We start from the raw sequence: 24744 nt of genomic DNA on the forward strand, positions 1-24744 counted from the left end.
GAATACAAAATTGATTGAATTGAAATATTTTGTCACTGGTCTATAATGTCAAAGTGGAATTATGTTTTACAAAATTTGGACAAATTAATTAAAAATGAAAAGCTGGAATGTATTTAACCCCTTTGTTATTGCAAGCCGAAATAAGTTCAGGAGTAAACATTTTCTGAACAAGTCACATAAGTTACATGCACCCACTCTCTGTGCAAAAATTGTGTTTAACATGATTGTTGAATGACTACGTCATCTCTTTAACCCTCACATACAATTATCTGTAAGGTTCCCCAGTTGAACAGTAAATTTCAAACACAAATTCAACCACAAAGACCAGGGAGATTTTCCAATGACTTTCAAAGAAGGGCACCTATTGGTAGATGAAATACATTTAAAAAAAGCAGATTGATATCCCTTTGAGCATGGTGAAGTTAATGATTAGCAATTTAATACATTTTGAAGTCAGACTGTAACTCAAAACATTTTGGAATAAGTCAAGGGGTATGAATACTTTCTGAAGGCACTGTATACACCAGTTTATTAAGTACACCATCCGTTCACAAAAAATTGATCGCTCCTACAGACAGTGAATCATGTGGCCTTGAAATGTTATATAAAGCAGGCAAACAGGCATCGAGGCATCCAGTTACTGTTCGACTGAACATTAGAATGGTCAAAACAAGTGACCTAAGCGACTTTGAGCCTGGTATGGTCATCGGTGCCAGGCACGCCGAATCCAGTATCTCAGAAACTGCCGACCCTGAGCTTTTCACACACGACAGTGTCTAGGGTTTACCGAAAATGGTGTGACAAACAAAAAAAACGTTCACTCAGCGGCAGTCCTGTGGGCAAAAACAGCTTGTTGATGAGAGAGGTCAAAGGATAATGGTAAGAATAAGACAAGCTAACAGACAAATAATGGCGCACTACAACAGTGGTGTGCAGAACGACATCTCGGAATGCACAACTCGTCGATCCTTGTCACGGATGGGCTATTGCAGCAGACGACCACACCGGGTTCCACTCCTATCAGCTAAAAACAAGAAGAAGTGGCTCCAGTGGGCACACAATCACCAACACTGGACAATTGAATAATGGAAAAACATCACCTGGTCCTGTTGGATCATGCTGATGGCAGAGTCAGGATTTGGCGTAAGCAGCATAAGGGCAAAGGGGGTACGACCTGGTACTAGATGGTTGTACCTAATAAAATGGGGGGGGTAATATAACGTTAATCTCCAGCACCTGCTAAAAACACTGGCTGTGTGTTATGCAATACTTTCCCATATAAACATGACATAACATATAATATTGACATATGTTTCCACATCCCCACTGCCAGTAATCCCCTAGTGACGTTGGTCAAAGATAATTTAATCAGTTCAGATGATCCCAGGACTTCTGATCCTCTGGAGAAAACATGAGTAGGACTGTGGTGGTCATGAAATTCTGCCAGTTATTGTCATGCAAAAGACTGCCGGTCTCACGGTAATTGATCTTTAAGTAACATGAACACGTTTAGGATCTCCATGCCTCCATGCATACAAGCCGCATACGAGCAGCTGATGTGTGCCTTTGGAACATCTACATTTAAAAAAGTTTTTAAATATATGTAACCGGTATGAAATGGCCAACTAGTTAGCGGGTTGGGTGCTAATTTAAAAATATATATATATTTCACCTTTATTTAACCAGGTAAGCTAGTTGAGAACAAGTTCTCATTTACAACTGCGACCTGGCCAAGATAATGCAATGCAGTGCGACACAAACAACAATGCAGAGTTACACATGGAATAAACAAGCGTACAGTCAATAACACAATAGAAAAAAAAGAAAGTCTATATACAGTGTGTGCAAATGGCGTGAGGAGGTAGGCAATAAATAGGCCATAGTAGCGAGGTTATTACAATTTAGCAGATTAACACTGGAGTGATAAATGAGCAGATGAGGATGTGCAAGTAGAGATACTGGTGTGCAAAAGAGCAGAAAAGTAAATAAAAACAATATGTGGATGAGGTAGGTAGATTGTGTGGGCTATTTACAGATGGGCTATGTACAGCTGCAGCGATCGGTTAATTGCTCAGATAGCTGATGTTTAAAGTTAGTGAGGGAAATATAAGTCTCCAGCTTCAGCGATTTTTGCAATTCGTTCCAGTCACTGGCAGCAGAGAACTGGAAGGAAAGGCGGCCAAAGGAGGTGTTGGCTTTGGGGATGACCAGTGAGATATACCTGCTGGAGCGTGTGCTACGGGTGGGTGTTGTTATCGTGACCAGTGAGCTGAGATAAGGCGGAGCTTTACCTAGGATAGACTTATAGATGACCTGGAGCCAGTGAGTCTGGCGACGAATATGTTGCGGAGGGCCAGCTGACTAGAGAATACAGGTCGCAGTGGTGGGTGGTATAAGGGGCTTTGGTAACAAAACGGATGGCACTGTGATAGACTGCATCCAGTTTGCTGAGTAGAGTATTGGAAGCTATTTTGTAGATGACATCGCCGAAGTTGAGGATTGGTAGGATAGTCAGTTTTACTAGGGTAAGTTTGGCGGCGTGAGTGAAGGAGGCTTTGTTGCGAAGTAGGAAGCCGATTCTAGATTTGATTTTGGATTGGAGATGTTTAATATGAGTCTGGAAGGAGAGTTTACAGTCTAGCCAGACACCTAGGTATTTGTAGTTGTCCACATATTCTAGGTCAGAACCGTCCAGGGTAGTGATGCTAGTTGGGCGGGTGGGTGCGGGCAGCGAACGGTTTAAAAGCATACATTTGGTTTTACTAGCGGAGCAGTTGGAGGCCACAGAAGGAGTGTTGTATGGCATTGAAGCTCGTTTGGAGGTTAGTTAACACAGTGTCCAAAGAAGGGCCATATGTATACAGAATGATGTCGTCTGCGTAGAGGTGGATCAGGGAATCCCCCGCAGCAAGAAAGACATCATTGATATATACAGAGAAAAGTGTCGGCTTGAGAATTTAACCCTGTGGTAGCCCCATAGAGATTGCCAGAGGTCCGGACAACAGGCCCTCTCATTTGACACAGTGAACTCTGTCTGCAAAGTAGTTGATGAACCAGGCGAGGCAGTCATTTGAGAAACCAAGGCTATTGAGTCTGCCGATAAGAATACGGTGATTGACAGAGTCGAAAGCCTTGGCCAGGTCAATGAAGACGGCTGCACAGTACTGTTTTTTATTGATGGTGGTTATGATATCGTTTAGTACCTTGAGCGTGGCTAAGGTGCACCCGAGACCAGCTCGGAAACCGGATTGCACAGCGGAGAAGGTACCGAGCAATTCGAAATGGTCAGTGATTTGTTTATTAACTTGGCTAATAGCATTTCAATCGGTGACATTACTCGCTCTGAGACCTTGAAGTAGTGGTTTCCCTTGATCTGCAAGGGCCGCGGCTTTTGTGGAGCGATAGGTAACGAGGGTTCGTGGGAGGCAGTTGTTGATGTGTGCAGAGGGTCTCTGGTTCGAGACCAGGTAGGGGCGAGGAAAGGGACGGAAGCAATAATGTTACATTGATGCTGTTGACCCGGATCACTGGTTGCTGCGGAAAAGGAGGAGGTTATGTTATTGTGTTACTTTTTATTGTTTTTTTACTTTAGTTTATTGGTAAATATTTTCTTAACTCTTGTTGAACTGCACTGTTGGTTAAGGGCTTGTAAGTAAACATTTCACGGTAAGGTCTACAGTTGTTGTATTCGGGAACATGTGAAAACTAAAGTTTGATTTGATGTGTATGCATAAGCTCTAATATGGTTATGGGTGTTTTGAATGAATCATCACCTTAGAAAGCGCTGTCCATTTCGTTGTGCTAGGCTTTGAAACAACATCCACAACAACCATGTTTTCTGCTCAGTTTCAACCTGTTGAACTGCTTTCTTCGAATTGATGGATCACAGTAAGATGAGTTTTAAAAGCATGATACTGTTTGATTATTCTTTTTTTTAAATGTGCTTTTTGATTGCATTTGCATTGACGTCAGAGTGGTTAGAGGGACAATAGAGCCCTGTTTACCAGGCAATTAGAACCTGATGGCTGTTAGCAAGTTGGGTACTGCCAACGCATGTCCAGAGTGCATAAGAAGAGATTACCATGACTCAACGGCCACTTAGAATTTTACGGCGGTCATGACTCATAACTGCCGGTGTGGCGTTAATACGGTCACCACAACAACCCTAATCATGAGTGTCTGTCTGTTATGTAATGTTTACTCGTCCTTGGTCCCTGTTGTCCCTCTCGTCCCCCTGCAGTATGTGTATTTACCGGCCATCAATTCCTTCCCTCCTTTCTGCCAGTCAGTCATCCTTCAACACTTAAACAGCTTCTCAGGCATCATCATAGCTTCTGATTCCCTGCCGGACCGCATCCTTTCAAAGAAACACAGCCAGTGATATGGACTCCAGGACTCAGTCACAGGAGCCCCATCCCCCTTCTCCTCCCCTGTCTCCCGAACCATAAACACCAACCAAGGACAAGCAAGATTTAAAAAAAAAATATTCTATGGCATTTACAAAAAATTAAATACGAATGTGAATACCATCGGCAAGGGAAGGAGTGCTGACATTTCACTACCTGCACCTGAATCGGTTTTATCTTTTTAATATAAAAATTGTTGCGGAACAGGCTTTGAAGGAGCTGGGCAGGAGGGGAAGGAGGGCACTGAAGACCACAGTAATATCACACATCCACAGAGATTTTTAATATAATCACACAGACAGCCACTGCCAGGGCTGGCAGGCCTAGTCTGGATTGATAGAGTACAAAGATCTCATGGCAGCAAAACACAGACTAATAACATACATACGCACACCCACCCACACACACTTTCTCTCTCTCTCCCTCTCCCTCTCTCACTTTCTTTCTCTCCTCACTCTTCCAAAATAAACATTTGTGAATACAATAACTTCAGTCGCTAGTTTCCAAAGAAGCAGAAAGCCTAGAGAAGATAAACCCCACCTCCATTCATCCACCCAAAGGTCATATCTCATATCCGGTCATTTCTGAAAACTCCTAACTCCTTGAAAAACATTAGATTTAGTATGCCAGTTGGTGATGGGATAAAAACATTAGATTTAGTATGCCAGTTGGTGATGGGATAAAAACATTAGATTTAGCATGCCAATTGGTGATGGGATAAAAATATTAGATTTAGTATGCCAATTGGTGATGGGATAAAAACATCAGATTTAGTATGCCAGTTGGTGATGGGATCAAAACATTAGATTTAGCATGCCAATTGGTGATGGGATAAATACATTAGATTTAGCATGCCAGTTGGTGATGGGATAAAAACATTAGATTTAGCATGCCAATTGTGATGGGAGAAATACATTAGATTTAGCATGCCAGTTGGTGATGGGATAAAAACATTAGATTTAGTATGCCAGTTGGTGATGGGATAAAAACATTAGATTTAGCATGCCAGTTGGTGATGGGATAAAAACATTAGATTTAGTATGCCAATTGGTGATGGGATAAAAACATTAGATTTAGCATGCCAGTTGGTGATGGGATAAATACATTAGATTTAGCATGCCAGTTGGTGATGGGATAAAAACATTAGATTTAGCATGCCAGTTGGTGATGGGATAAAAACATTAGATTTAGCATGCCAGTTGGTGATGGGATAAAAACATTAGATTTAGCATGCCAGTTGGTGATGGGATGAAAACATTAGATTTAGCATGCCAGTTGGTGATGGGATAAAAACATTAGATTTAGCATGCCAGTTGGTGATGGGATAAAAACATTAGATTTAGCATGCCAGTTGGTGATGGGATAAATACATTAGATGTAGCATGCCAGTTGGTGATGGGATAAAAACATTATATTTAGCATGCCAGTTGGTGATGGGATAAAAACATTAGATTTAGCATGCCAATTGTGATGGAATAAATACATTAGATTTAGCATGCCAGTTGGTGATGGGATAAAAACATTAGATTTAGCATGCCAGTTGGTGATGGGATAAATACATTAGATGTAGCATGCCAGTTGGTGATGGGATAAAAACATTAGATTTAGCATGCCAGTTGGTGATGGGATAAATACATTAGATTTAGCATGCCAGTTGGTGATGGGATAAAAACATTAGATTTAGCATGCCAGTTGGTGATGGGATAAAAACATTACATTTAGCATGCCAATTGTGATGGGATAAATACATTAGACTTAGCATGCCAGTTGGTGATGGGATAAAAACATTAGATTTAGCATGCCAGTTGGTGATGGGATAAAAACATTAGATTTAGCATGCCAATTGTGATGGGATAAATACATTAGATTTAGCATGCCAGTTGGTGATGGGATAAAAACATTAGATTTAGTATGCCAGTTGGTGATGGGATAAATACATTGTTGGTGTACGTATTACAATCCCTGTAGAGTGTGGGAAATGAAAAAGAAAATGTATATTTTGGGATACACTGCCTCAAAAGCACATAGGGAGAAAGTAAACATAATAACAAAATCAATCCAGTGCTCTAAAAACTCCCCTCTCCCTCTAGGATTCTCTAGACCCCCAGGGTCCATCTATCAACGATGAATGCACACGTGTGGGGAATAAACTAAGCATACATTCGGGATTTAACATGACTGAATTTAATGACTTTGTCAACTCAGCCTGCAATCTGCTCTTCCATTTGATACAACCAGAAGGAAGTGTCTATTTGTTTGGCTTCGGCCTCATCTCTTACCTTGGCCCAATCTATACCAAGGCAGAGGGGCCCACGGGCTGGATGGTTTTTGTGGCTGCACTTGAAGAAACGTTCAAAGTTCTCGAAACTTTCCGGATTGACTGATCTTCACGTCTTTAACTAATGATGGACTGTTGTTTCTTTTTGCTTATTTGAGCTGTTTTTGCCATAATATGGACTTGGTATTTTACCAAATAGGGCTATTTTCTCTATACCACCCCTACCTTGACACAACACAACTGATTGGATCAAACACATTAAGAAGAAAATATATTCCACAAATGAACTTTTAACAAGGCACACCTATCAATTGAAATGCATTCCAGGTGACTACCTCATGAAGCTGGTTGAGAGAATGCCAAGCGTGTGCCAAACTGTCAAGGCAAAGGGTGGCTACTTTGAAGAATCTCAAATATAAGATATATTTTGATTTGTTGAACTCTTTTTTGGTTACAACATTATTCTAAATGTGTTATTTCATAGTGTTGATGTATTCACTATTATTCTATAACGTAGAAAATAGAAAAAATAAAGAAAAACCCTTGAATGAGTCCTTGTTTTTGAAAGAAAATGTCATTTTTTGTCCATTTAAATTAACATCAAATTGATCTGAAATACAGTCTAGACATTGTTAATGTTGTAAATGACTATTGTAGCTGGAAACGGCAGATTTTTTTATGGAATATCTACATAGGCGTACAGAGGCCCATTAACAGCAACCATCACTCCTGTGTTCCAATGGCACGTTGTGTTAGCTAATGGAAGTTTTGCATTTTAAAAGGTTAATTGATCATTAGAAAACTATTTTGCAATTATTTCCAGCTACAATAGTCATTTACAACATTAACAATGTCTACACTGTATTTCTGATCAATTTGATGTTATTTTAATGGACAAAAAATTATGCTTTTCTTTCAAAAACAAGGGAATTTCTAGGTGACCCAAAACTTTTGAACAGTAGTGTAGGTGTGTCCAAACTTTTGACTGGTACTGTATATAAAATATGGGTGTACCAGCAAAATGTTCTCTCAGCCTCATTGCAAAATGTGTAAAATAGCATACGATTAGCTATTAAACTGCAGATCTTTCTCTGTGCCCCATGGCAAAATGTGTTTAATTGCAGGAAATGACCTTTAAAACGGCAACATTTTCTCTCAGCCTCAAGGTAAAATATGTAAAATAGCATGAGATTAGCGTGAAACTGCTGTACGCACTTACCATGACTGTGCCAAATATTCTTACTGTATTGGGAAGGAACCTTTGACTTGAAAGCACTTTTAACAACATTGTGGTGGAAGCAGGTGTACATTTGAGGGGGAGGATGTGGAGGAGGAGGTGGCAGAGGAGGAATGCTATCTACACTGCCCATCTCAGTTAAAAGAAAGATGTGAAAAGTTTGCCCACCTGGGGTCATGTCTGTGGAGTAATAAACATGCTAATCTTCTTTTTCATGCAATGAACACACCCCTTCTTAATATGTTTTTCAAAAAGATCTGAAGAAAATTAACAGATGTTTTGATTTCCCTCTGATGAAAATGTCTGCTCTTTGAAAATAGAAATTGGTTCGGAAGCCCACAGATGTGAGGGACTCTATGTGCCATACAGCTTGATGAAGAAATCTCCACCACTGTCGGGAAACAGTGTCACGCATACAACTCGGCTGTCAGCGATCAAAGAGACGTCAGGAGGAAAAAGGCATTGAAGGTTTCCAGTTTGGAAAATATGTCTTAACTACATCCCCTATCCCCAACGTTCCTCTCACTTCCATATTGGTGTGGATTTGTGGAATGTGTGGGTAATGAGGTTTAAGTAGACGTTTCACATCTTTATCGCCACATTTTATGGTTTTGTAATTCAGTGGGTTTCTTTCTCTTTGCACGCTCCCGTCAGAGAAGGTAATGGTTAAGGCGTCTGTTATAGACATTTACCTTCCATTCACAAAATGTCGTTCGGAAATGTTTTTTAGAACCCGACAATGCGTTTTTTGAAATTGAAGTCTACACTTGCGTAAGGAGGGGATATTTTCTGCAATTCTCGCCTTTCAAATTATTCACAGCACATTTTACAGCACGCTCCAGCCGTTTCTCATTGTCAGGAGATGCCAGAGTGTGTTGCTGTTGCTGTGTTGGATGAGGCTTTGATAGTCTGCTAGCTACTAGAATCTGTGAACTATACATAGTAAACACTTTATTGGTATGCTACATGACAATCCCTACATAGGGTTGTCTTAAACTTTTAGCAAGAATAAGCACAAATTGTTAAATGCTTACATACAATGCACATACTGCACAGGATTGCCCCAATTCTGTTTTTAAGCCTGGGCATTAGAAAATAAATGCACCCACACCCTTGAACAAGCAGACATGATCTCCTCCTCCCTCCTCCTCTCCCACTCTGGCTGAACAAACACACAAGCCCTGCATAGACAAGACATTAATCCTGAAAACAAACAGTGTGTAGCTACATCCCTGCTCCTCCTTTAGCCCTTCCCCAACACATCCCCATCTCCGCCTGGTCGGCTTTAAACGCTGACCAGCACCAGAGCCTTGGGAGGCAATTTCACAGGCCCAGGAGCTAGCTAGCTGCACGTACAGGAACCTGAATCTAGGCAGGCCAAGGTTGTGTCATCATGCTTTAAGGGGATTAGCGGTTAGTCAGCGGGTAGTGCTATGGTCCAAGTTATTAATTGCAAAACTAGGGGTGGCAGGTGGTTAGAGTGTTGGGCCAGGAACTGAAAGGTTGCTAGGTCGAATCCCTGAGCTGACAAGATAAAATCTGTCTTTCTGCCCATGAACAAGGCAGTTAACCCACTGTCCCTAGGCTGTCATTGTAAATAAGATTTTGTTCCTAATTGACTTGCCTAGTTAAATAAAAAATGCTGCAGCAAAATTCCTTTCAACTCTGTATATGACAGAGTTGAAAGGTAGGGAGTAAAAAAAATAAAAAATTGTGGACGTAATTGGGACTTGTGGACAGTCACACTTACAGTGACGTAAATAAGACAACAAATTGCTGAACTTTAACTCCAGAATATGCCAACACCACACATTATCTCACCCAGTACTAAAGGAGACTATGATGACCTTTGAGAGAAAACAAGCCAGAAAAAGCTAAACGCTTGTCATAGGCGTTGAAAGGGACAGACCAAGGCGCAGCGGGTATAGTGCTCATCTTCTTTCTTTATTTTGATAAAGTGAACACTTAAACAAAAATACTAACAAACGACAAAACGACAGTTCCGTAATGTACAAGATTATAACGGAAAACAACCCCCCACAAACCCAAAGGAAAAAACAGGCTGCCTAAGTATGGCTTCCAATCAGAGACAACGAAAAACACCTACCTCTGATTGGAAACCATACTCGACCAAACACGGAAAAAGAAACAGAATCCCCTAGAACCAAAAAACCCCAAAACAAACACCCCCTGCCATGCCCTGTCCATGCTACAATTACAAATGACCCCTTTACTGGTCAGGACATGACAACGCTTCACTGTGGCTATTTCCTCTTTGCCTCAGATCAAATAAAATGTTAATTGTCACATGCGTCGTGAACAACAGGTGTAGACTAGCAGTGAAATGCTTACTTACGGACCCTTCCCAACAATAATAAAGGGGGGGAAAGTAACAAAAGGAATAAATACACAATAAGCAATGAGCAATGATAGGTTGGCTATATACACGGGGTACCAGTACCGAGTCCATATGCAGGGGTACGAGGTAATTGAGGTAGATATGTACAGTTGAAGTCGGAAGTTTACATACACCTTAGCCAAATACAGCTGAGGTCGGAAGTTTATATACACTTAGGTTGGAGTCATTAAAACTATTTTTTCAACCACAACACAAATTTCTTGTTAACAAACTATAGTTTTGGCAAGTCGGTTAGCACATGTACTTTGTGCATGACACAAGTACTTTTTCCAACAATTGTTTACAGACAGATTATTTCACTTATAATTCACTGTATCACAATTCCAGTGGGTCAGAAGTTTACGTACACTAAGTTGACTGTGCCTTTAAACAGCTTGGAAAATTCCAGAAAATTATGTCATGGCTTTAGAAGCTTCTGAAAGGCTAATTGACATTATTGAATCAATTGGAGGTACACCTTTGGATGTATTTCAAGGCCTACCTTCAAACTCAGTGCATCATGGGAAACTTTGCTTGACATCATGGGAAAATGAAAAGAAATCAGCCAAGACCTCAGCCAAGACAAAAATTGTGGACCTCCACAAGTCTGGTTCATCCTTGGGAGCAATTTCCCAACACCTGAAGGTAGGACGTTCATCTGTGCAAACAATAGTACGCAAGTATAAACACCATGGGACCACGCAGCCGTCATACCGCTCAGGAAGGAGACGTGTTCTGTCTCCTAGAGATGAACGTACTTTGGTGCAAAAAGTGTGAATCAATCCCAGAACAACAGCAAAGGACCTTGTGAAGATGCTGGAGGAAACAGGTACAAAAGTATCTATATCCACAGTAAAACGAGTCCTATATTGACATAAACTGAAAGGCCGCTCAGCAAGGAAGAAGCCACTGCTCCAAAACCAACATAAAAAAGCCAGACTACGGTTTTCAACTACACATGGGGACAAAGATTGTACTTTTTGGAGAAATGTCCTCTGGTCTGATGAAACAAAAATAGAACTGTTTGGCCATAATAACCATCGTTATGTTTGGAGGAAAACGGGGGAGGCTAGCAAGCAATAGAACACCATCCCAGCCGTGAAGCACGGGGGTGGCAGCATCATGTTGTGGGGGTGCTTTGCTGCAGGAGGGACTGGTGCACTTCACAAAATAGATGGGATCATGAGGTAGGAAAATTATGTGGATATATTGAAGCAACATCTCAAGGCATCAGTCAGGAAGTTAAAGCTTGGTTGCAAATGGGTCTTCCAAATGGACAATGACTCCAAGCATACTTCCAAAGTTGTAGCAAAATGGCTTAAGGACAACAAAGTCAAGGTATTGGAGTGGCCATCACAAAGCCCTGACCTCAATCCCATAGATAATTTGTGGGCAGAACTGAAAAGCGTGTTACGAGCAAGGAGGCCTACAAACCTGACTCAGTTACACAAGCTCTGTCAGGAGGAATGGGCCAAAATTCACCCAACGTATTGTGGGAAGCTCGTGGAAGGCTACCCAAAACATTTGATCCAAGTTAAACATTTTAAAGGCAATGCTACCAAATACTAATTGAGTGTATATACACTTCAGACCCACTGGGAATGTGATGAAAGAAATAAAAGCTGAAATAAATCATTCTCTCAACTATTATTCTGACATTTCACGTTCTTAAAATAAAGTGGTGATCCTAACTGACCTAACACAGAGAATTTTTACTTGGATTAAATGTCAGGAATTGTGAAAAACAAAGTTTAAATGTATTTGGCTAAGGTGTATGTGAAATGGAATGATACAAGAAAACGTCTATTATATTACGGCTCAAATTCAGGTTGTGCACAAACATACCTTTGGAGATGTGCCGGAAGAAATGGCAGCAGTTTTACGGGCACCCAACGACCTCAATCAGCCTGACTAACCGGTGTCTGTATGTAGCCTCGCTACTTTTATAGCCTCGCTACTGTATATAGCCTGTCTTTTTACTGTTGTTTTATTTCTTTACTTACCTATTGTTCACCTAACACCTTTTTTGCACTATTGGTTAGAGCCTGTAAGTAAGCATTTCACTGTAAGTTCTACACCTGTTGTATTCAGCGCACTTGACAAATACACTTTGATTTGATTTGATTTGAAAACACCATCTGAGACGAAAACTGAGTTTAAATGTATTTGGCTAAGGTGTATGTAAACTTCCGACTTCAACTGTAGGTAGGGGTAAAGTGACTAGGCAACAGGATAGATAATAGGTAGCAGCAGCAGTTTATGTGATGAGTGTGTAAGCATGTAAGTGGTGAATGTGTCCCTGTGTGTACTTGTTATGTGTGAGTGTGTGTGTGTGTGTGTGTGTTGGTAGAATCCAGTGGGTGTGCATAGAGTGAAAAAGAGTTCAATGCAAATAGTCCAGGTAGCTATTTTGTTAACTATTTAGCAGTCTTATGGCTTGAGGGTAGAAACTGTTCAGGAGCCTTTTGGTCCCAGATTTAACGCTCTGGTACCATTTGCTGTGCAGTAGCAGAGAGAACAGTTTATGATTTTTTGGGGTCTTCCTCTGACACCGCCTATTATAGAGGTCCTGGATGGCAGGGAGTTTGACACCAGTGAAGTATTGGCCGTACGCACTACCCTCTGTAACTGCCGAGCAGTTGCCATACCAAGCGGTGATACAGCCAGTCAAGGATGCTCTCAATGTTGCAGCTGTAGAACTTCTTGAGGATCTAAGGGTCCATGACAAATATTTTCAGCTTCCTCGGGGGGAAGAGGCATTGTCATGCCCTCTTCACGACTGTGTTGGTTTGTTTGGACCATGATAGGTAATTCGCGATGTGGACACCGAGGAACTTCAAGCTCTCAACCCGCTCCACTACAGCCCCGTCGATGTGAACGGGTCATGTTCGGGCCTTTGTTTGCTGTAGTTTTCCTCTAGTTGCACAGGTGACATGCTGGTAGAAATGAGGTAAAACAGATTTCAGTTTTCCTGCATTAAAATCAATAGCCACTAGGAGTGCCGCCTCTGGATGATAATTTTCTTGTTTACCCTATACAGCTCTTTGAGTGCGGTCTTAGTGCCAGCATCGGTTTGTGGTGGTAAATAGACAGGTTTGACAAATATAGATAAAAACTCTCTTGGTAAACAGTATGATCTTCAGCTTATCATGTGGTATTCTAACTTAGGCGAGTAGAACCTTGAGACTTCCTTAATATTAGAGACTATGCACCAGTCTTTGTTAACATAGAGACATAGCCCATCCCCACGGATCTTACCGGAAGCTGCTGTTCTGTCCTACCGATGCATGGAAAACTCAGCTAACTATACATTATGCATGTCCTTGTTCAGCAATGAGTCCGAAAAGCATAGTATATTACAGTTCTTAATGTCCCATTGATAGGATAGTCTCGAACGGTGCTCGTCCAGTTTGTTCTCCAGCGATTGCACATTCGCCAATATAACAGTGGGTAAGGGCGATTTATTCACTCGTCGCCATAGTCTCATCAATGTGCCCCCACGGCGACATCTATAGTGACATTTTTTTCCCTCTTCCAAGTGTCGATATTAGGGCCTGGTCCGAGCAGTATGTCCTGTGGCGAAGACTCACTGAAGTAGAAGGCTTCATCCGGATCGAGGTGAGTGATTGCTGTTCTGATGTCCAGATAAAGTTATGATCAGCGCCAAAAAACACACACAAAATAGCTATGCATCCCTGCACCCTCCTCTGGTTTGAATGGTGTTCAAAGACTCAATTATTCATCTTTCACTTTCATGGTTTGCTGACAAAGAAAAGTGTGTCAGAGTCACCGTGAAGAATCACTTTTTTTTATGATTATGTCTTGTGAAAAAAAGGCACCATCACTGCATTAATGAATTAGTTGGGGAAGATAATACATAAATCCATCATGCATGGTTTCATTTATTCATTACAAATGGAAATATAGTATTTGCCGCAGATGTGATTAATTCCCAATATAAGCTTATCAAATATGAAAGGAGACAGCCCATGTCTCCTACTAACTCCAGCGTATTTCCTAAACACTATTGGCTCTAATTCAGAAGACAACAGTTCAGTCATCAAACACATGCATCATTACCACATACCGTAAATTCCGGACTATAAGCCGCAACTTTTTTTCCAGGCTTTGAACCTCGCGGCTTAAACAATGACGCGGCTAATATATGGATTTTTCCCACTTTCAATTTTTTTTTTTTTTTAAAAAAAACACATTCTGTGACATGCTCAGTTTTTTGCCGGCATGAAGCTTTCATTAGACCAATGAAATTGCCGAACGGGTTACGGTCAAACAACTTTTTTGTTTACTGTTTAGATTAAAACTACAGTTTTCGTTCCCATCATTCTGATTACGGTAGTCATTTTGTCACCCTCATCATGGCAAAGACACGGAGAAATGCATATGATGCAGCTTTCAAGTTGAAGGCGATTGATCTGGCTGTTGGAAAAGGAAATAGAGCTGCTGCACGGGAGCTTGGTCTTAATGAGTCGATGATAAGATGTTGGAAACAGCAGCGTGAGGAATTGACTCAGTGCAAAAAGACAACTAAAGCTTACTGCTAATTTGGAATTTTTTGTTACAAGCCGTGTTTCGTTAAAGCATATTTATTTTTGTTACAAGCCGTGTTTCGTTAAAGCCTGTGTAAAGTTAATTTGTTTCAATGTACCGGTAGGCACCTGCGGCTTATAGACATGTGCGGCTTATTTATGTTCAAAATAAAAATAAATAAAAAATTCAGTGGGTGCGGCTTATATTCAGGTGCGCTTAATAGTCCGGAAATTACGGTACTCAAAGCATTGATTCTGAATTAAGCTATCTTACAGCTTAGGATACATTTTGTCTGTTTCTTTGAGGGTTTCTGGTTCTGCCAGACCCCTGAAGGACCCTGACAAACATGAATCATACAGTAATAGGAAGGACTTGGAAATAGATACTAAGTACTGTAGTAGCACTTAGAGAAGGGAGAGAAGCTGTAAACACAGAAACACACTAGGAATTTATGTCCTAAGGGAGAACACATCCCAGTGTTAATAGTGTTGACAGGATTGCCTCCACAAATGAGAACAACATTGTCAGTTCTATGACTACGTTTTTATCAACTAAATTATAGAAAGTGGACGACAATGGGCTTAGCAATAAGCACTATAAGCATCATCCGTATTTAGCTGAAGCTGTGAGTCAAATGAATGAGAAATTGAATATAATTAATTCTGTAATCACAATAACAACCCTATGAAAGCATAATATTCAAACATCCATAATAGCAGCAGACAGTGCTCTGCTCTGCCTCCCTGTAGGATGGATTGTACTGTAGGTCACTACTCCACATAGCAGATGCTTATCACATACCGCCCAAATGTGTCCCCTGTCTATCAGAACATCTATAGTTTCACCCAACCCCGAGTTTTAGAAAGTGACCTCTCTGTCCCTTGCCAGTGGGTCATGTCCTGTCCTGTTCTGTCCAGCCCGGGGCAGGAGGGGCAAGGTGACGAGGTCAACGTGGTGAAGAGGATTATGATGTTTTGTGACCGGAGCAGATGCTGCTGTGAGACCTCCCCGGTGGCTGTGTGGCTGCGACAGGGGCAGAAACTGGAAGGTCACATATAGCATCCATCACCATGGGGCCAGGACCAGGGCACAATATTGTACTCTTCTCCAACCTCCCTTCATAAGGACAGGGCAAAATATTGAGAGATTTTGTATGTTTCTCTTCTCAAAGGTAAAATAAAATAAAATCTCTGACCTGTCCTTGCAGTAGTTGAGTTGGTGTACAGAAAGCGCTCTAAGTGATTGTTGTGCACACTTGACCTGAACCAGCTCCCTGTGTACGGCACCATTAACCAAAATAGATTGGCTGACCCCTTTGCTTGCTAAAACCAATTTTAAGAGTAAATTACACTCAACTGATACTAACAGAATTTCTACTTAAAATAATGTCCATACATTGTGAGGAAAACATGGCTTAATAGAAACAAAATATAGCTACAGCTACACTCAAATTCTGTCAAATCTACTTCCTGGAGCTCGCTTCCATACCCTTGTGGATACCCATACACTCGTTTGGGGAAAACAGATGTACAGTATTATATGCCTGATTGACAAGAATCTGTTGAGCCTGTCAGATTGGTGTTAAAGTAATCTGTACATCCCCTCTCACTCCCCACTCGCTCTCCACTCGCTCCCCACTCAGTCCTCACTCGCTCCCCACTCAATCTTACATCATTAACTCCACAACTGCTCTTAAATTTACCAATGTGCATCTGCATGCAGGCATGCAGATTCAGTGCCTCTTTTTAAATCCTTGCTGAAGACACACTTTTATAAAGATGCTTAATGGATCATTTCAAAGGATGATTTTAATTAACTAATTCATCTTTTTTCATTCTCCTTCCTCCTGTCTTTGTTTATTTGTTAGTACTTTAATTTTATGATGTGAAACACTTTGTAATGTGTATTGAAAAGTGTTATACAAATAAAGTTTATTATTATTATTATTATTATTATTATTATTACACATTCCTGCACTTACAACTATTTAATGACATGCATCCTTCTGAATCTAAATAATCTCTGAAAGCAATGACAAGCCATGTGCAGCACATCTTTTCTGGAATCTCTTTAAAAAGCTCATCTACATTCCAAGGTTCTTCGCAGCCAATATTGAACCTGGAAAGGGTTAAGACGCTAGTGTGCAATTAGAGGAGCGTTCCCATCCATGGTAACTCAGTTACCATAGGTAAGTCCATTACCAGAGGTGTATTTCTACTGAGAGGCTCTCAGATTGCCTGTAAAACACAAAAAGCTTATTACCACCCTCAATCCTTTATAATCCTGACACCGCAGTTCTAATGTGTTTTAAACTAAACATATCTAACTCCTCTGAAAATAAAATGTACATTTTATGGTTTTATGGTTTCTCAGAGGCTCTGTAAAGCATGAAATCTTTATGCCATCTAAGGTTTTAATAAATCGACTTTAGTGTTACAGCTTTTAACCCACACTTCTATAAGTCTGCTGAATAACCTTGCTCTGTTTCATTAGCATTTCCATATAAATAGTTTCACGTTTCTCTCAGGGTTTATGGCATATTTTTTATTAATTAATGGTGTGAATTCTGAATAGCTTTTTTCCAATATTCCCAATAAAAAAGCAAGCTGAATCTGTACCAATAATTACTTCAAAGACACAATACAGTGCATTCGGGAAGTATTTAGACCCTTGACTTTTTCCATATTTTTCCACATTTTGTTACATTACAGCCTTATTCTGAAATTGATTAAAAAAAAACGGAAATATCACATTTGCATAAGTATTCAGACCCTTTACTCAGTACTTTGTTGAAGCAACTTTGGCAGTGATTACAACCTTGAGTGTTTTTGGGTATGATGCTACAAGCTTGGCACACCTGTATTTTGGGAGTTTCTCCCATTCTTCTCTGCAGATCCTCTCGAGCTCTGTCAGATTGGATGAAGAGCGTAGCTGCACAGATATTTTCAGGTCGGGTTCAAGTCTGGGCTCTGGCTGGGCCACTCAAGGACATTCAGAGACTTGTTCCGAAACCACTCCTGCTTTGTCTTGGCTGTGTGCTTAGAGTCATTGTCCTGTTGGAAGGTGAATCCTCTGGAGAAAGTTTTCATCAAGGATCTCTCTGTACTTTGCTCCATTTATCTTTTCCTTGATCCTGACTAGTATCCCAGTCCCTGCTGCTGAAAAACATTCCCACAACATGATGCTGCCACCACCATGCTTCACCGTAGGGATGGTACCAGGTTTCTTTCAGATGTTACGCTTGGCATTCAGGCCAAAGAGTTCAATCTTGTTTTCATCAGACCAAAGAATCTTGTTTCTCATGGTCTGAGTGTCTTTAGGTGCCTTTTGGCAAACTCCAAGCAGACTGTCATGTGCTTTTTACTGAGGAGTGGCTTCCGTCTGGCCACTCTACCATAAAGGCCTGATTGGTGGAGTGCTGCAGAGATGGTTGTCCTTCTGGAAGGTTTTCCCATCTCCACAGAGGAACTCCGGAGAGCTGTCAGAGTGACCATCGGGTTCTTGGTCACCTCCCTGACCAAGGCCCTTCTCCCCCATTTGGCCAGGTGGCCAGCTCTAGGAAGAGTCTTGATGGTTCCAAAGTTCTTCCATTTAAGAATGATGGAGGCCACTGTGTTTTTGGGGACCTTCAATGCTGCAGAAATATTTTGGTACCCTTCCCCAGATCTGTGCCTCATTGCAATCCTGTCTTGGAGCTCTACGGACAATTCCTTCGACCTCATGGCTTGGTTTTTGCTCTGACATGCACTGTCAATGGTGGGACCTTATATAGACAGGTGTGTCCCTTTCCAAATCATGTCCAATCAATTCAATTTACCACAGGTGGACTCCAATCAAGTTGTTAAAACAGCTCAAGGATGATCAATGGAAACAGGACCTGAGCTCAATCTCGAGTCTCATAGCAAAGGGTCAGAATACTTCTGTAAATATGTTTCTAAAAACCTGTTTTCGCTTTGTCATTATGGGGTATTGTGTGTTGACTGATGAAGAAAAAAAATGTAATAAATTTTAGAATAAGGCTGTAACGTAACAAAATGTGGAAAAAGTCAAGGGGTCTGAATACTTTCCGAAATCTGGCGAGGAACATTTTGACACATTCTCAACATGTACAATGTAAATATTGGTTATTTCTTTAGACAGAGCTACATTAATACATGTGCGCATCTCCCTTTGAGTGTTCTGACGTATGTTCCATCTTGTTCATGTAGTCAGTCTAGCATCCGCGCCTTTAGGCTCACATCTTTCCACAACATCTGCTGTGCAACCTGAGGATCATTAAACAGAATTTATTTATGTATTTAGATTAACAAATAAGTCAATGTGTTTCATTCATTCATAACCCTCCAATACTCAAGTGTAAATAATCATGTTACCTTGTTCACAGTTAAGCCTCAGAAGCCCTCTGATACTGGAGCTGTCTGAATCCCCTTGATTGTTCTCGCCAGAAATAAATCTAGCAACACAAAAAAAATTAAGATGGATAACCACAGTACAACAGTTTCTCAACTGATGTTCAAGCAGTCATAGATTATACCTAACAATCAAACGTGGTCTTTTAAAAAGGGATTCAAATTAAACTCACAATACAGTGTAAAGGAATCCCAGAAATCAAATAGTCAGCACTGCCACATCCTCCAACCTTCTAAGCTTTCTGACAGGCACAGAGTGGACTGGAAGCTAAAGAGATTGGTTGTGATACCCAGTCGTTGCCAATAGTTCCTTGGCAGAGAGCTTAATCGGTGGCAGGCGGCACTCTCACTTTCCTTTCCTGTTCCATCCTCCACATCTTCGTGTTATTACTCACTGTTTTCCTGAAGCAAGGTGGTAAGACGTGTGTGGCCTCTCTTTTGGGAGTGAATGAAATGTGTGGAGGACTGAGGGGGAAAAATGTACCCCTCTCTTTCTGCAATTTACAATCCCTCGGGTCAGGGGATAGGTCTTAAATCTCAGAGAAATAGTTGTTGGTTTTATACTGCCTCAAAACATCTCCTTCCACTGGCCTTGGTTCTCACAGGCACACTGCTTTTATTCTCCCATTCCCTAAGGACACTATACTAAATCCTAATAATCACACTGGCTGTGCTGGTTTGCAGTACTTTTTCATATAATGGGCTGTCTCAGATTTAAGAGAGACCTAGTTTGGCTGAAATAATATCCATCCTTATACTTCTACACTCCTCCCTTTTATGCTCTCTGCTCTCTCTCTCTCTCTCCCTCTCTCTCTCTTTATGCACTCTCTATCTCTCACTCTCTCTCATGCTCACTCTCTCTCGCTCTTGCTCTCTCACTCTCTGTCTTTTTAGCTATCATATTCTCTCTCTCATTGGCACAACAATTTCCATACATTCCCCTATACCTCTGAGAAGAGATGATTAACCGTGAACTGTCAGCTCCAAATGACACTGATACTTTTCCATTTAAGAAATATGTATATTGTGTTGATTGTTAGGGGTCTCAAATCAACATGAGTTGCTTATTAAATTAATATCAATCTAATGTACAGTGGGGGAAAAAAGTAATTGATCCCCTGCTGATTTTGTACGTTTGCCCACTGATAAAGAAATGATCAGTCTATAATTTTAATGGTAGGTTTATTTGAACAGTGAGAGACAGAATAACAACAAAAATATCCAGAAAAACGCATGTCAAAAATGTTATAAATTGATTTGTATTTTAATGAGGGAAATAAGTATTTGACCCCCTCTAAATCAGAAAGATTTCTGGCTCCCAGGTGTCTTTTATACAGGTAACGAGCTGAGGTTAGGAGCACAATCTTAAAGGGAGTGCTCCTAACCGCAGCTTGTTACCTGTAAAAAACACACCTGTCCACAGAAGCAATCAATCAATCAGATTCCAAACTCTCCACCATGGCCAAGACCAAAGAGCTCTCCAAGGATGTCAGGGACAAGATTGTAGACCTACACAAGGCTGGAATGGGCTACAAGACCATCGCCAAGCAGCTTGGTGAGAAGGTGACAACATTTGGTGTGATTATTCGCAAATGGAAGAAACACAAAAGAACTGTCAATGTCCCTTGGCCTGGGGCTCCATGCAAGATCTCACCTCGTGGGGTTGCAATGATCATGAGAACGGTGAGGAATCATCAGCCCAGAACTACACGGGAGGATCTTGTCAATGATCTCAAAGCAGCTGGGACCATAGTCACCAAGAAAACAATTGGTAACACACTATGCCGTGAAGGACTGAAATCCTGCAGCGCCCGCAAGGTCCCCCTGCTCAAGAATACATATACATGCCGGTCTGAAGTTTGCCAATGAACATCTGAATGACTCAGAGGACAACTGGTGAAAGTGTTGTGGTCAGATGAGACCAAAATGGAGCTCTTTGACATCAACTCAACTCACCGTGTTTGGGGGAGGAGGAATGCTGCCTATGACCCCAAGAACACCATCTCCACCATCAAACATGGAGGTGGAAACATTATGCTTTGGGGGTGTTTTTCTGCTAAGGGGACAGGACAACTTCACCGCATCACAGGGACGATGGACAGGGCCATGTACCGTCAAATCTTGGGTGAAAACCTCCTTCCCTCGGCCAGGGCATTGAAAATGGGTCGTGGATGGGTATTCCAGCATGACAATGACCCAGAACACACGGCCAAGGCAACAAAGGAGTGGCTCAAGAAGAAGCACATTAAGGTCCTGGAGTGGCCTAGCCAGTCTCCAGACCTTAATCCCATAGAAAATCTGTGGAGGGAGCTGAAGGTTCGAGTTGCCAAACGTCAGCCTCGAAACCTTAATGACTTGGAGAAGATCTGCATAGAGGAGTGGGACAAAATCCCTCCTGAGATGTGTGCAAACCTGGTGACCAACTACAAGAAACATCTGACCTCTGTGATTGCCAACAAGGGTTTTGCCACCAAGTACTAAGTCATGTTTTGCAGAGGGGTCAAATACTTATTTCCCTCATTAAAATGCTAATCATTTTATAACATTTTTGACATGCGTTTTTCTGGATTTTTTTGTTGTTATTCTGTCTCTCACTGTTCAAATAAACCTACCATTAAAATTATAGACTGACCATTTCTTTGTAAGTGGGCAAATGTACAAAATCAGCAGGGGATCAAATACTTTTTTCCCTCACTGTAGGTGCCTTAAATTTACATCAGTAAATTGTCAGTTAAATTGCTGTTTTAGAGTGAGATTCATGCCGACGTGTGCCAATCACAATTACATGAATCATCTTCATAGATTTAGAAGGCTTTTTGATTTCTCTTGACATGGACTGTAGGTCGGCCATCCAATTTAAATCAGATATCTGGTTGCATGTGTAATATGTATCACTTAAATTGCCGCCCATCTTGAGTGTCTGGCTGGAACAATGACCGTTACTTACATCTTAAAAAAGGGCTCCCACTTATCTGCTCGTGATTACATTTTTCTGTCCATCATGATTTTAGCGCTGCTTGAACGGCACACTCATTTTCCTCTCTCTCTGCCTGGCTCTCCCCTGGCTGCCTCTTACATGCTCACACAGACAGGGGCCAGGTTTTCCAGTGCAGGTGGAGCTACATCTGCTTCATGCCTCCGGTTGCCAACATCCAGGCTCTAGTTAGAGCTGTCCAAAGCCTACAAAATAGAGAGGAGTAAAACTGGCTATAAACACCTGACATATAGCTGCCCCCCTGCTAGAAACACTCTGGTCAACATACAGTACCAGCTGGGAAACATAGACTGAAAGAAAAAGTGGCAATGAAGTAAAGAAATAAAGAATGGATAAATACTCTTTAGCTGAGGTGCTGACTAACGGTACTGGTCAAAAGTAGTGCACTATATAGGGAATAGGGTGCCCTTTGGGACGCAGTCAGTCAGAGCAGATCGTAGCTGTCCTGATTGTTGCGTGAACCTGGCTCACCGCTGGTCCGGACATCTCATCTCAGTAGCAGAGCACGGTGATTAAACAGGAGAAAGGCCTCAACACTGATTAGGAGAGAAGAGCACAGGGCAGAACTGAACTCTGTAAGGGCTCGTTCAAGCAGATCTGCTGCAGACTGGTTGACATTATTTATCATCTCTCTATATGTGTATTTTTATTTATTAGGGATCCCCATTAGCTCTTGCCAAGGCAGCAGCTACTCTTCCTGGTGTCCAAACACATTAAGGTACTTACATTACATATAAAACTAAAGATAAAACAGTACATCATATAACATTACTGCACCACTACATATCTACAATACAAAATGTATTATAGCACCATACAACAATATTGCAATGTACATGTGTGTAGAGTGTGTGTGTGTGCGCGTATGCGTGTGTCGGGACGATACCAGGGCCTGGATGATACCATCATCATGATACTTGTTTGTAATGTGGCAAGGAAACAAAACACGAAGTGGATTTCAATTCTTTAGGAAAACAGCCCTAACATGTATTTATTTTCCAAGCTGTAGCACACAATATTTTACTTACTGCAGGTTTTTAAAGGACCAAAGAGTGTGGTTTGCTTTGTGTTTGATTTTTGTCATGGAAAAAAGATTGTGACACTGGTATCGTCACAGCCGGGCTATGGGCTGAAGGAGTGGAGCAATTTAACTTCAGAAACAGGCGGTCTGAGATTAGAATAGAACAGGAGGTCTCTTCCCCGAACCCCTTTCCCCCATTCCCCATATCCCCATATCCCCTTCTCCTCCATACATGACTAACTGATCTATTTCAAGGGTGTGCGTGTGCGTGTGCGTGTGCGTGTGTGTGCGTGTGTGTGTGTGGGGGGGGGGCTTGGAGCGGAGAGTGCAATGTTTCCGTGACACAGGTTTTCAATGAGAGGGGTTCACAGGAGGGCTGTGGCTGTCAGAATGGCTCAGTCTCCCTGTTTGTCACCGAGAGGAGCTTTCTGGCCTGCCTGATGACCGACCCACCTAATGTTCATTACAACTCATACCGGGTCCGGGGTAGACTGACAGGTGACAGGGTATGCTGTTGGTGCTCTCCTCTTTTCTGTCTCTCCATCAATATCTCTGTTTCTCAGCCATTCACTCTCTCTCCATCTACCTCTCCCCATCTACTCCCCCCCTCTCTCTCTCTATCTCTCTCTCTCTCTCTCTCTCCATCCATCTCTATTTCGCTCTCTCATCTGCCACCTGAACTGCTCATTAGCAGAAAGTGTATTTTGATCCTCCAAGGGTGAGTGCAATGCCACTGAACCCCAGCTGTTAGTTGTGTGTGTGTGTGTGTGTGTGTGTGTGTGTGTGTGTGTGTGTGTGTGTGTGTGTGTGTGTGTGTGTGTGTGTGTGTGTGTGTGTGTGTGTGTGTGTGTGTGTGTGTGTGTGTGTGGGTGTGGGTGTGTGTGTGTGTAGTCTGGAGAGAGGCTACTGTGGAATTATCGAAAGGCCACAGGATGCCATGCAGGTGGAACCTACTGACAGCTGGACTCTTTCTCATAGGTCATTTGGTGGGCTGGCCACCTGTTGAACAAAACTTGATTATAGTAGGCCACTTTGGAATTCCAACACATATTCTAACATTCCAACAAATCATTTTTGGGGTGAAATATTTCAATTAAGGGAACTATTTTCTCAAAAGGTAAATTATTTAACATTGCTCAACAAAGGACTACTGTAAATTGGAACAAACTTAAAGTAGAGGAGGCTGTGGGTTGGTTGATGACAGGGATCATTTGACGCTATGTCGGGTGGATTATTGTCTAAGGGTGATGGCATGCTGACTTCCTTGTGATGGTCCTTTGACTGCATGTCATTCTGACTCCCTTGTGATGGTCATTTGCCTGTCATGCTGTCTGACTGTCGAGTGAGGGTGATGGTCATTTGATTGTCCTGCTGTGTGGTCCCAGTAAGGCTGAGCTGATCACTCTATTTCGTTAAGATGTATTCTAGGGGTTAGAAGGGGGAGGGGAGGGG

This window comes from Salmo salar, chromosome ssa09, assembly GCF_905237065.1.
Source record: "Salmo salar chromosome ssa09, Ssal_v3.1, whole genome shotgun sequence".
Taxonomy (NCBI): Eukaryota; Metazoa; Chordata; class Actinopteri; order Salmoniformes; family Salmonidae; genus Salmo; species Salmo salar.